Raw genomic sequence first — 13,088 nt, forward strand, 5'->3', positions numbered from 1 at the left:
TTCCCTTAAGCACAGGTCTCCAGGTGATTCTGTTGCCTGGAGAAATTTGCCTGAGGATAGCTTTTGAGTCTTAAGTAAGCTTTTCTTTAAAAGAAAGAAAAACCTGCTGCAGATTTCAATATATTTGTTTAAAGTTGAACCAGGTAAATTTTATTTCTATGTTTGTATTAACAACAAAAATAGCCACAAAAATTAGGGGAACATTTAAGGAAGAATAATGTAGCATTTTAATGACAGTAAAAAATAAACATTACCTTTTGCTACCAACAGTTTTATACTTTGGCCACTATAAAAACAAACAGGTTTTTATTTGTTTGAGTAATCTTTACATGTCAAAATTTTATAAATACCTAGTGTAGTATTATAAATAATTAACTGATTTCTGAGAACTAATATCTTTAATAACAATAAATTATCTTGCAAATATATTAATTTAAATAGGAAAAAAACCACAGATCTTCAAAAAAGAAAAAAATTTGACCATAATATTTAGATCTTTGCATGAACTAAGTAGTAATAGCACACAGGTAATTAACATAAAATAAAGTGATAGAAATTAAACAAAAGTATGTATATTTACAAAGTGTTTACAGTAGAGTGAACATTTTATTTATTTATTTAAAATGTTAGTGATTTTTTTTTTTTTTAGAGAGAGAAAAGGATAGAGAGAGAGAGAACACCAATGTAAGAGAGAAACAGCAATCTTTAGCCTCCAGCATGCGCCCTGATGGGACTCGAACCTGCCACCTTTTGGTGTACAGGACAATGCTCCAACCAATTGAACCACCTGGCCAGGGCTACACTGAACATATTAAAGGGGAAAAAATGTATTGGAGTCTTTTTCCCTAAAGAATAATATATTTTGGCTTGGATCTTTCTTTTTCCTTCTTCCCCCGCCCCCCCCTCTTTCCTTCTAGTTTTCCATTGTGCTCCGCCTTCCTTCCTTCTTTCCTTTCTTCCTCTATTTTCAAATTTAACTTAATCTTGATTTTTTAGAACTTTTCAAATAAGTGTTGGTAGGGTTACCTTTTCCACAATGATCCATGAGCTGGATAACCGCCACAGGCATGACATCCAAGACGAAATTGGTTCTGGGTCATGCACAATTCCCAGAGAGAACTGTCACTCTTTTTTTTTCCTCTCCCACTTAATGAAAGAGAATGGAGGTTATAATTTTTGTGGGTATAATCTTGAATTTCATATTATTAACCTAAAAATAAAAGGTCAAAGTGACCTAAGTAAAAGGGTGGACTGATAATCAAATTAACACAAGACAGATTAACAGTAGAAAATGACCAAAATTATTATGTACGTACATATGGGAGTTCCATAGAATATGAAACCCAGGACAGATCAGGCAGTTGGGCATACATGCCATGTTGAGCTAAGGTAAAAAGGGTGGTGTGTTTTGGGACTTCAAAGAGTAGGAGGCAATTCACATGGAGATAGAAAAGCCAATTTTAGGTAAATAAATGTTTGTTGGGCCATGTTAAACAATAAGACACAGAGAAGACTTTGATCAAAGGTGCCTTGCTAGGTTCCTCCCTGTCTACCAAACACTAGTCATATTAAACTACATAGTTATTGGTGATGATGCCTCCCTGCCTGGAACAGGTCCTCTATCTAATTCTTTTAGGCACCTGGGAAGAAACTCAAAGTTTTTTCTTCAGTCTTTCATTTCTTGAAAGTATCCAGCTTAAAATTATTAATATCCCAAAAGGCATATTTTAGGGTGGCAAACTCTGCTTCCCCTTGGCACCAAAACTTGGGCACTCCAGTGAGAGGAATGAAAGGAGGTGATGAGATTGGGTTAAATTGGTCATTTGTAATATAAAATTCTCTTCCTACAATATTTTATATAGCTAACATTTATGGCATACAGATGCTGTTCTGAATAATTTGTATGCATTATTTCATTCAGTCTTCACAACTATAGGAAAATAGGCACCATCATTTCCTCCCATTTTGTAATAAAGCTGAGTAACTTGCCTGAGGTTATAAACAAGAATCAAGAAGGTGGTGAAGCATTTGATGGCAAACCTGGGGCTAAAATGAAAGCTCTAGAAAGATTAAATGTGCATATATATATATAAGCATTCAAAAGAATTAACTAAATGCCAATCAAGCCAAATAAAATTGAAGTACTAATGTGACGCTAAAACTTTGAAGTCACTAAGGAGTTGACAACTCATCTTCCTAAAACAGTATGAAGGCTGATTTCCAAGCTTTTGTGGCCTCTGAGGCCACCTCCAAATCTGAGAGGCAATGAGAAAAAAATCAGCATGAGGAAATCCTAGCTGTCCTGTGCAATGCTTCAGAAGCACAGGAGGAAGAGACCTTGAAGTCAGGGCATGTCTTTGGGTGGAAAGTATGTAAGAAAGAACTTCCATACAAAAATGTTATTTTAGGGATTATTGATTCAAACTAATAGCATTATAGGCAGTTTAAGAAATTTTGTTCTAAAGTGATTTTATACAGATGAACTAAATGTTCTTCAGAAAGTGTTATATACCAAATATGATTAAATATGAGTTTTATTTCTATTTTATTCCCTTTAAAGTAAACAGACAGAAATTAAAAAGAAAACTTGATTTAAAGAACAAGGACAATATTCTAATTGGTGCAAATTTTCTATGGCTAATTTGTTTTGTATGTAAAAATACCTTATAATAAAGACATACAATTTGAAGGTGCTATATGTTTTGACCAAGTGGCTTTAGCAATAAGAAGTGCTACTTTTCATTTAACCTGATTTTGGAAAGACATATTAAATTGGAGATACATTTTATAAATAATAGTTATTATCACAGATTATACAGATACTAGGCTTATAACCTGCTTGCCTTTTTTTTTCTTTAAAATAGGACCATATTTTGTTTTTGTTGTTGAAGTAATCATATTAATGCATATAAGAATTTTAATTACATTGTTTTCCTTTTCGTCTGTAGATCAATTGACCTATGAATGAGTGTAGCTGTTACATAAAATATTATTTTATTTGAAAAAAAAACTTACATAAATATACTTTCAAAATTTATTTTCATCTGAAAAGAACTACAGTAGATTGGTTTCCATAATGGCTATCACCATGCCTAAGAAGTTTGGCTTCCTGCTGGTTTTTAATTTGACTCTGACTGAAATTGTTTTAAGTGGAAATGTGTTAATTTGGCCAACGGATGGTAGCCATTGGTTAAATATTAAGATCATTCTAGAAGAGTTAACTCAAAGAAATCACAGTGTGACCGTACTGGCTTCATCAGCAACTTTATTCATCAACTCCAATCCTGATTCTCCTATAAATTTTGAGGTGATACCGGTTTCCTTTACGAAGAATAATATAGATTCCTTAATTGAACATATGATCATGCTGTGGCTAAACCATAGACCAACTCCTCTCACACTCTGGACTTTCTACAAAGAACTAGGAAAACTCCTAGATACTTTTTTTCAAATTAACATACAAATCTGTGATGGAGTATTAAATAACCCCAAGTTAATGTCAAGACTTCAGAAAGGTAGTTTTGATGTGTTAATAGCCGACCCAGTAACCATCTGTGGGGACCTGGTTGCTCTGAAATTAGGAATCCCATTTATGTACACATTGAGGTTCTCTCCAGCCTCAACAGTAGAGAGACACTGTGGGAAAATCCCTGCACCTGCCTCCTATGTACCTGCAGCCTTGTCAGAGCTCACGGACCAGATGACCTTTGGTGAAAGGGTTAAAAATGCCATATCTTATCCTCTGCAAGACTACATATTTCAGTCCTACTGGGGAGAATGGAATGTGTATTACAGCAAAGTTCTAGGTAAGTCTCTACAATGTCCTCTTATTAATGACTCTTCATACCTTATTTATTCTTTTTGTAAATACAGTAAAAGGTTTTCATCACACTGCATATGCCAAACTGAAGAAAATATACTTATTACTAGAGGCCCCATGCACGAAGATTGGTGCAAGAATGGGTCTTCCTTGCCCTGGCTGCTGGCACCTCATTCGCTCTGGACAGAGCCGTCTTTTCGCTCAGGCCCAGAGATGCCTTTCCACCTTCCCACACTGCCCAAAGGCCCAGAGAGGCTGGGCTGGTGCGGAACGCAAGCATCCCGCCCCGCCCTTGGCCACTCGGCACCTGCATATGCAAATTAACCCACCTTCTTTGTTGGGTTAATTTGCATACACTCCTGATTGGCTGGTGGGTGTTGCAAAGGTACGGTCAATTAGTATCTTACTCTTTTATTAGTGTGATATCTTCATACAAATAACTGGTCATTATTTTTGGTACATTCCTTAAAATTGAAATGATGGTATTAATATGTATGCTATTAATGCAATTAATATTGTGCCTATTTAAGAAACAGCTTTTCAATGTGTAAATCAATCTTCAAATATCAATGGAAGTACCTTTACTAGGATAAATTATGACACTGCCAAAAAATACTTTGGCAAACATTTTGAAGTGATACATGATTTATTTTCTCTTCTTAGTTCATCATTCTTTTCTTTGCAGAAAACTTTTAAAACTTGGGTTTATACCCTTCTCTGCCTCTCACTATTTCTCCATCCTTAGACTCCCCTGAGTTTTGGGGATAAAGGTGTCTTCAACTTAATTTTTCAGTTTACTTTGGCAAGTCTCAACTTTCCTTGCTTCGCAGATTCCTTATGAGGATCAAGCAAAATAATGCAAACTGCCAAGGCCAGTTCTGACTGCCTATTTACTTCTCTTTCTGTTCTTTATGAGCCTTCTTCCCTTTATTTTTCTAATTTATTCTTCCCTGCATATTTTTTTCCTCTAGATCTATCAACAGTATTCCAGGTGTTAATTAACAACAGGAATTAATAGTTGATTCAATCAATGGTACTTTCTTACAAAGACCATATTCAAAATATTATTATGTTACACAACTTTTGACCTTCCTCTCTCCCTCGATTTCTTTTTCTTTCTTTCTCCCTCTCTTTCTTCATTTTTTCCTTCCTTCCTTTACTCCCCCTTCCCTCCCTCCCTCCCTCCCTCCCTTCTTCTTCCTTCCTTCCTTCCTTCCTTCCTTCCTTCCTTCCTTCCTTCCTTCCTTCCTTCCTTCCTTCCTTCCTTTCTTTTTTCCTTCCTTCTTTCCTTCCTTCCTTCCTTTCTTCCTTCCTTCCTTCCTTCCTTCCTTCCTTCCTCCCTTCCTTCCATCCTTCCTTCCATCCTTTCTTCCTTTCTATCTTGCTTTCTTTGTGTAAAAAAGTATTTATTGAACAACAACCCAGTATCTAAAACTCTTCTGTGTACTGGGAATACAAGAGTTAGCAAACAAATCCAAATCTCTATCCCCATAAGCTTACATTCTAGTAAGAGGAGACAAATGATAAATAAAATAAATATGAAAAATATATAGAAAGTTAAAGTGTAACATATGCTCTATGGTAGACCTAAAAAACTGGATTGTTCTAGGAGTAGGATTACACTTTTAAATAGGATGGTCAGGAAAGGTCTCTAATGAAAGGGTGACCTTTGAACAAAGACCCAAGGGTAGTGAGGGTGACAGCCAAAGGCTCCCTGGAGGAAAGCTCTCAGGCATAGATAAGAACAAGTACAAAGACCTGTGCAAGCTATAGATGCAGTAATATTTTTATTATAATTTAATATTAATTGTGTCCTTCACAAGTAGGATTTGCATATGTGTATTTTTTTCTTTCCTTGATGTTAGAATATACTTCATCCAATTTTCCATCACTTAAACTTTTGAAATTCTTCACAGAATTGGTCTAGAGGGAGAATATTGAACATATCACACATATAAATAAGACATATGCAAGTTAACTAAAATTTGCATATACTTTTGAAGATATGGTAATTAGAATTTTGAAAGTAAAATTTTGTTTTAATATTCTTTATAATGCAACTTAACTATATTTTCTTTATTCCAAATTTCATATGCCTCAAAAATGTATTTTTCTGTAAATTTAGATGTTAGTCACATGATTATTTTCTAAGACATCCAAAATGTGTTCAATAATAATTATCACTACCTATATATATATATATCACATACTGACTATTGTAGGTACTGAATAAGCTAATGGTCTAGATATCTTAAATAATGGGATTACAAAAGGTAAGACTGTGGCCCTAACCGGTTTGGCTCAGTAGATAAAGCATCAGCCTGTGGACTGAAGGTTCCCAGGCTCGATTCTGGTCAAGGGCATATACCTTGGTTGTGGGCACACCCCCAGTAGGGAGTGTGCAGGAGGCAGCTGATTGATGTTTCTCTCTCATCAATGTTTCTAACTCTCTATTCCTCTCCCTCTCCTTCTCCCTTCCTCTCTGTAAAAAATCAATTAAAAAATATATGTATATATATTTATGTATACACACACACATATGTATATATATATATATATATATATATATATGTATATGTGTGTATATATATATATACATATATAAAGTAAAATTGTGAAGGGTCTTGAAAAGCACATAAGATTCTTAGTTCAAGTTCAACCTGCTAACTGTGTGATCTCAGGCAAGGCCAGGACAAATTATATAATCCGTGAGAAAGCATGTTCCCAACTTCTCATTTTCACAGGATAATCTATTTCAGAAATCCCACAGGTTGAGAAGTTCAGTGTATTATTTACTTAATTCCTTCATGCTCCTCATGTTACTAAACCTATTTGAAATATATTGTCTGGAAGAACTGGTATAATCCAATTTGTCTTTTGTTTTTAATTATATTTTTAAATTATTAATGACACCTGATAACTGTAAACTGATCATGAAATAGGAGGGGCACCTGATATTTAATATTATCTTTGAGTACAAGAGCTTTAATAACATGGAAAATTTCTGTGCAGTTTCCATTTCAATGGTTGTGCTTCACTTCTGTGGGGAAAATAAACCAGAAAAACAGTATGATTAACAGTGGTAAAGTAAAACCCCAAATATCTATATTGAAGGAAAGAGAAAGAAATAATAAGGAAATATCTAACTGCACTAGTTAAAAATCCTGTTTTATTTTCCAGGGAGGAAGTCCTAAATCTTATTGATGAAGCAAATAAAAATCATCATCAACTCAATTTTAAATATGTTTCTAACATTTAATGGAACAGGCATGTTTGGAAAATATGACAATCACTGCTATTCATTTTCAGGAATGAATCTATTGATAAATCTTACCCAGGCGCAGTGTTCCATGGGGCACTTTCAGATTGCACTGATCTCTCCCCTGACCCTTGAATTGAGAGATATCCCATACAACATATAGATAATTCTTATGTGCATAGGATTTGGGACTAGCCTTTGCTGTACCTATAGTAAGGCAAGGGCTTGAACACTGTAGTGAAAATAGCTAAACAGGTAAGGCAACTTGTATGGCCCCTCTTTGCCTGCGTCTTGGTTTCCCAGTCTTCTCTCTTTCCAAGTGCACTACAGATCAGGAGAGCAGAAAGCCCAGTACTTGGCCAGTGTAGCCTACTTTTACCTGTCAGTACCATGTTGGCTCTATGCTGCCCTCTCTTTCCATCTATGTTAGATAAATTTCCTAGAAGTAATGCTACCTATTCCACCCATGGAAACAAAAAAGCCTCTAAACATTTTCCCCTGAACCCACTTGTCTGGAACTGGGCTAGATTACGCCCAACATTATTTATATGTGACCTCTTGCTCCCCTTTGGAGACCAGTATTTTGTTTGTTAGTTTTTAATGTGTCCCACTCCCATTCTAAGCCCCATTCCCGACCTCCCACCCTTTTTTTCTGGAAAACTTGGATCTCTCTGTTCATCTTCTGTCATATGAGTCTTCTAATTTCTTCTCATAAAAGCTTTCCTGTGGTCAGTGCTGTGAGGTGTTCTTAAATTTTCTGTAAACTTTCTTTTGAAGTAAAACATAAATTGAACATTTACAGCTCATTGAAGCTTCACAATGTGAACCCACCCATGCAACCAGCACCCAAATCCAGAAACAAAATATTTTACAACCCATAACTCCTCTTCATTGTTCATAACAACCCCTACAAACTCCCTCCACATCTAGGTGTGAACACTTTCTTGACTTCTAACACCATTGAGTATTTTGCCTGATTTTAAATTTTGCATTAATGAACCACACATTGTGTACTCACATTCTAAGTCCCATCTTGCTTCTTTTTGCATCATGTTTACAATATTTGTCTAATTATAGCAAATATAATAATATATTTGTTTGTTATATCTGTTGCATATAATTATACTTTGTTAATTTGCACAATTATGTAGATCCTATTTAATTAATACACCACATTTTACTTATACATTCTACTGTTGATGGACATGTAAACTATCTGGTGTTAGTTATTTATGATAAACAATGCTAAAAACATTCTTGTACATATCTTTTGGTAAATATACATGTGCCATACTGTTGGGTTTATTTATAAGAGTGAAATTTCTAGGCCATAGCATATGCCAATGTTTAGCTTTAGTAGGTACTGCTAAAATCTAGTTTCACAAGTGCTTGTATCAATTAATAACCCTACCAGTGATCCACTGGAATTCCACTTTTTCTCCATTCTTATTAACACTTAGATATTTTTCCTTTTTATAAAATGTAACCACACTGTTGATGCATACTGTCATCCCATTTTTTTAATTATAATGGGATAATTGACCTATGGCTAAAAAAAGTACATAAAGTTTACAGTGTGGTTTATTTTGACAAAGGTATATACGTCTGTGACTATCAATCTCTTGGATCCCTCTCTAACAAAACTACTCTCCAGACATTTTCAGATACTGAGTAACTCCTGAAAACTAATATCTTAGTTTTCATTCTTATTCACTTCTATTTTTATTTTGTTGGCTTTTTAATGCATCCTTTAATCATATTAATTGTAAAAGTGACATAATTACATTGTCATTCATGTTCAGTTTGTGAACCATCAATAATCTCTGATATAGTTCTCTATTCAGTGATTCTGCAGGTAATCAATGCCTTTGCTAACTGTACCATCTTTATTGTTAACAATAAATAGACACTCTTGATAAACACCTGCTTGGTACCAAACACTTTGATAGGTACATTGCACATGTTGCTAATCCACAACAGAAACATCCAAGAATGATCATTATCTGCCTTTTGGACACAATGCATTAGAAACTCAGAAAGATTAATTGCTGTGCTCACGAAATATGTCATTGAACAAGATAAGAACCGAGAATAGTTAATCTTAAACATAAAGAAAGGTATGGTTCCCAGGAGTAAGCCGCTCCAGAATGTCCAGGATTTTAATTTTAGAAGTCATGCATAAGGAAGAGAAAGAAGCAAGGCTGCCCGCCCTTTGTGTGGTAATCTGGTGTGTCCTATGAGAATTCTCTCATCCAACTTTCCTGAGGATACTGCTGTGACATCCTTGTGACACAGTTTGTTTTGCACATTTAAAATCTTTTTAAATATTTTGGTACAAGCTGTCTGAGTTCTCATAGAGGAGTGCATGGTTGGTCCTGGGTGCAGAACTTTGCTCTGCCTTACACATGGTTGCATCCTCAGGAAAAGCATGAAAGGCCCAGGCCCAGGTGCTTTTGGCCTCTCTTGCCTGTTTACATTGCCACAGCAATTTAGAAATACAGCAGGTTCTTGAATAATGTTGTTTCATTCAATTTTGTTTTGTCATAATCAATGAGAGAGAAAAATTATACATTCCCAGCAGGGGTCGCTGTTTGCACCAAAGATGTGCACATTATGTGAATTGACCCAGTCTAAGTGAGGTAGGGGTGTGTGTGTGTGTGTGTGTGTGTGTGTGTGTGTGTGTGTGTGCATCCTCTGATGGAGTGACCTCCTTTGTCTAGAGTGGGTTCCTGCCCTATGCCCTGAGCTGCTGGGGTGAGCCCCAGCCACCATGAGCCTAAGCTGGAATAAGTAGGTTGAAATAATTATCTTACTTGCTTTTATTAATCTTTCTTAAATATACATATAACTCACATTTAACTCAATATGTAATACTAGAAGCCTGGTGCATGAAATTCCTGCACAGGGCAGGGAGTTGGGGTCCCCTCAGCCCAGCCTACACCCTCTCTAATCCGGTACCCCTTGGGTGATGTCTGATTTCCTGTTTAGGGGTTTGGGCCTAAACTGGAAGTCGTACATCCCTCTCACAATCCTGGACCACTGGCTCCTAATCACTCACCTGCCTGCCTGTCTGGTTGCCCCCAACTGCCCCCTCATTCTGGCCTACTTGCCCCCCCCCCTCACTGGCCTGGTCGCTCCTAACTGCCCTTCCCTGCCAACCTGGTCACCCCTTACTGCCCCCCCCTGCCAGTCTAATTGCCCCCAACTGCCCCCCTGCCGGCCTGGTTGCCTCTTACTCCACCCCCCCTGCTGATCTGGTCCCCCAATGCAGCCTGCTTGTTCAGTCGTTTGGTCATCCCTCACTAACCCCCCTGCCAGCCTGGTCGGAGGCAGCTATCTTGTGAGGGTGTGATGGTCAATTCACATATTACCTCTTTATTATATAGGATTAGAAGTGTTTTGGGTCTTCATTTGGAAGTTTTTGATTTTTCTATGACCAGAAATATGCATAGAACTATATATGTCAATTAGCCTATGGTAACATTGGTTTTATTATACGTCATTGAAATTAAACTCACATTTTCCAAGAACCTACTGATGATGTTAAGTGAGGACTCATTTAACTGTATATATTTTGGATATTAACCCTTTGTCAAAGCTGTTGTTTGCAAGTATCATCTCCCATTTGCTCAGTTATCTTTTTGTTTAGTTGTCAGTTTCTTTTGCTGTGCAGAAGCTTTTAAGTTTGATATAATCCCATTTATTCATTTTTGCCTTTACTTCCCTTTGGGGTCAAATTCATAAAATGTTCTCTATGACCAAGGTCCATAAGTTTAGTACCTACGTTTTTTTCTATGCACTTTATTATTTCAGATCTTATATTTACATCTTTGATCCATTTAAATTAATTTTTGTACATGGTTTCAAACTGTAATCATTTCATTCTTTTGCATTTGGCTTTCCAATTTTCCCAGCACCAGTTATTGAAGAGGCTTTCTTTTCTCCATTGTGTGTTTTTGGCTCCTTTGTCAAAAATTATTTTCCCATATACATGTGATTTTATTTCTGGGCCCTCAATTTTATTCCATTGATCTGTGTGTCTGTTTTTCTGTCAATACCATGTTGTTTTATTACTATAGCTTTGTAGTATAATTTGAAACCAGGTAGTCTGATACCTCCAGCTTTATTCTTTTTTTCTCAGGATTTCTTTGTTTATTTGGGGTCTTTTGTGGTTCCATACAAATCTGATGACTTTTTGTTCTATTTCTTTAAAAAAAGACACTGGAATTTTGATGGAGATTGCATTAAATCTGTATATTGCTTTGGGTAATATGGCCATTTTAAGTATGAATATGAAATATCTTATTTTGTTGTGTCTTTTTCAACCTCTTTTAATAATGCTTGGTAGCCTTCAGTACATAGCAGGTCTTTCACATCTTTTGTTAAATTTATTCATAGGTATTTTATTCTTTTGGTTGCAATTGCAAAAGCGGTTGCTGTTTTTCATTTCTTTTTCTCAAGTTTTGTTGTTAGTATATAGAAAAGCAGTGTATTTTTGTGTATTGATTTTGTATCCTGCAACTTTACTGTATTTGTTTATTGTTACTAATAGATTTTTGGTGTTTAGTGTTTTCTATATAGAGAATCATGTCATCTTCAAGAGGTAACACTTTTACTTCCCAATTTGGATATCTTTTATTTATTTATTTTGTCTAATTGCACTGGCTAGGACTTCCAGACTATATTGAGTAGGAGTGGTAAGGCTAGTTTTGTGGCCCAATATGTGGTCTATCCTTGAGAATGTTCCATACACACTGGAGAAGAATGTATAATCTGATGTTCTGGGAATATATAATCTTATTCTCACTGCTTTGTGAACCTTTTGTTTTGTGATTTAACTTAACTGGCCTGATAAATGGTGAGGGACACATAATCCCAAGATATTCACCCACAAAGATATTAACCAGACTACTGCAAAACATATAAATGATGTCCTCTAAGATCAGCTAGCCTTTTGCTAACTGCTGTCCTCTATGATCAGCTGGCCCATATTTGTATGACCATGAACTAGATCAGCACAGAACAGCTCTGCTTAATGTACATCAGAATTATGAGCAGAACCATGAGCTAAATAGAAATGTATTGTTTTAAGACACTAAGGTTTTGGATAATCTGCCATTCAGTGATGGAAAACTAATAAAAAGACTTCCAGTTTTGACTTACTCTATTTGTTAAATCCCAGGACTCTACCTTGCTTCATCCTCTATTTATGCACTCTCTTTTCTGCACTTTAGTATCCAGTGACATGATATCAATGTCTAACAAAAGAATAAAATAACACTTTGGTAGCATTTACCTCTACCTGTGGTATAAACTCTCCCACCAAGACTAATATTAAGCTACTGAATGATATAACATCCAGTTTGGAAAAACTTCTCAGTATTAACATGGCTAGCCAGATCCAGAAAACCTCGGGCAAATCCATTTATAACATCAGCCTTGATTCATTATATGTCAAACTTGTTGGACACCAGTTTTATTATACAGAAAAATGTTGTTCTCTCCAACACATTTTGCAGACTAAAATCTGGGCCTATAAATATTAGACCCAGATATTTCTTAACATAACAAATATAAGCATATAAAAATTATCTGTTTAGCAAAGAAGCTTCTTTTTTTTGGAGAAATTTATTCCCCAAGACTTCTCTTGAGGAATAAATAAATAAATGCTTTCCTCTGTAGTTCATTTTTATAGGTGTAGCATGTTCCATTATCAACAATAGAGGCCCAATGCATGAAATTCATGCAAGAGTAGGCCTTCCTTCCTCTGGCTGCTGGCACTGGCTTCCCTCTGGCCACCGGCACCCAGGACCCGGGCTTTCCTTGCAGCCCAGGCTTCATCAGGAAGGTTGTCCAGACCGGTCTAATTAGCATATTATACTTTTATTATTATAGATATGCACTTTCAATATACATCATTTTTCACTCTTTAGGAAAACTGTTACTTTTAAAAATATTTCTAAAAAGTCAAACGGATCAAATATCTATATCCCCAAAGCGCCATTTAAA

This window comes from Eptesicus fuscus, chromosome 2 (assembly GCF_027574615.1).
Source record: "Eptesicus fuscus isolate TK198812 chromosome 2, DD_ASM_mEF_20220401, whole genome shotgun sequence".
In the NCBI taxonomy this organism is placed as follows: domain Eukaryota; kingdom Metazoa; phylum Chordata; class Mammalia; order Chiroptera; family Vespertilionidae; genus Eptesicus; species Eptesicus fuscus.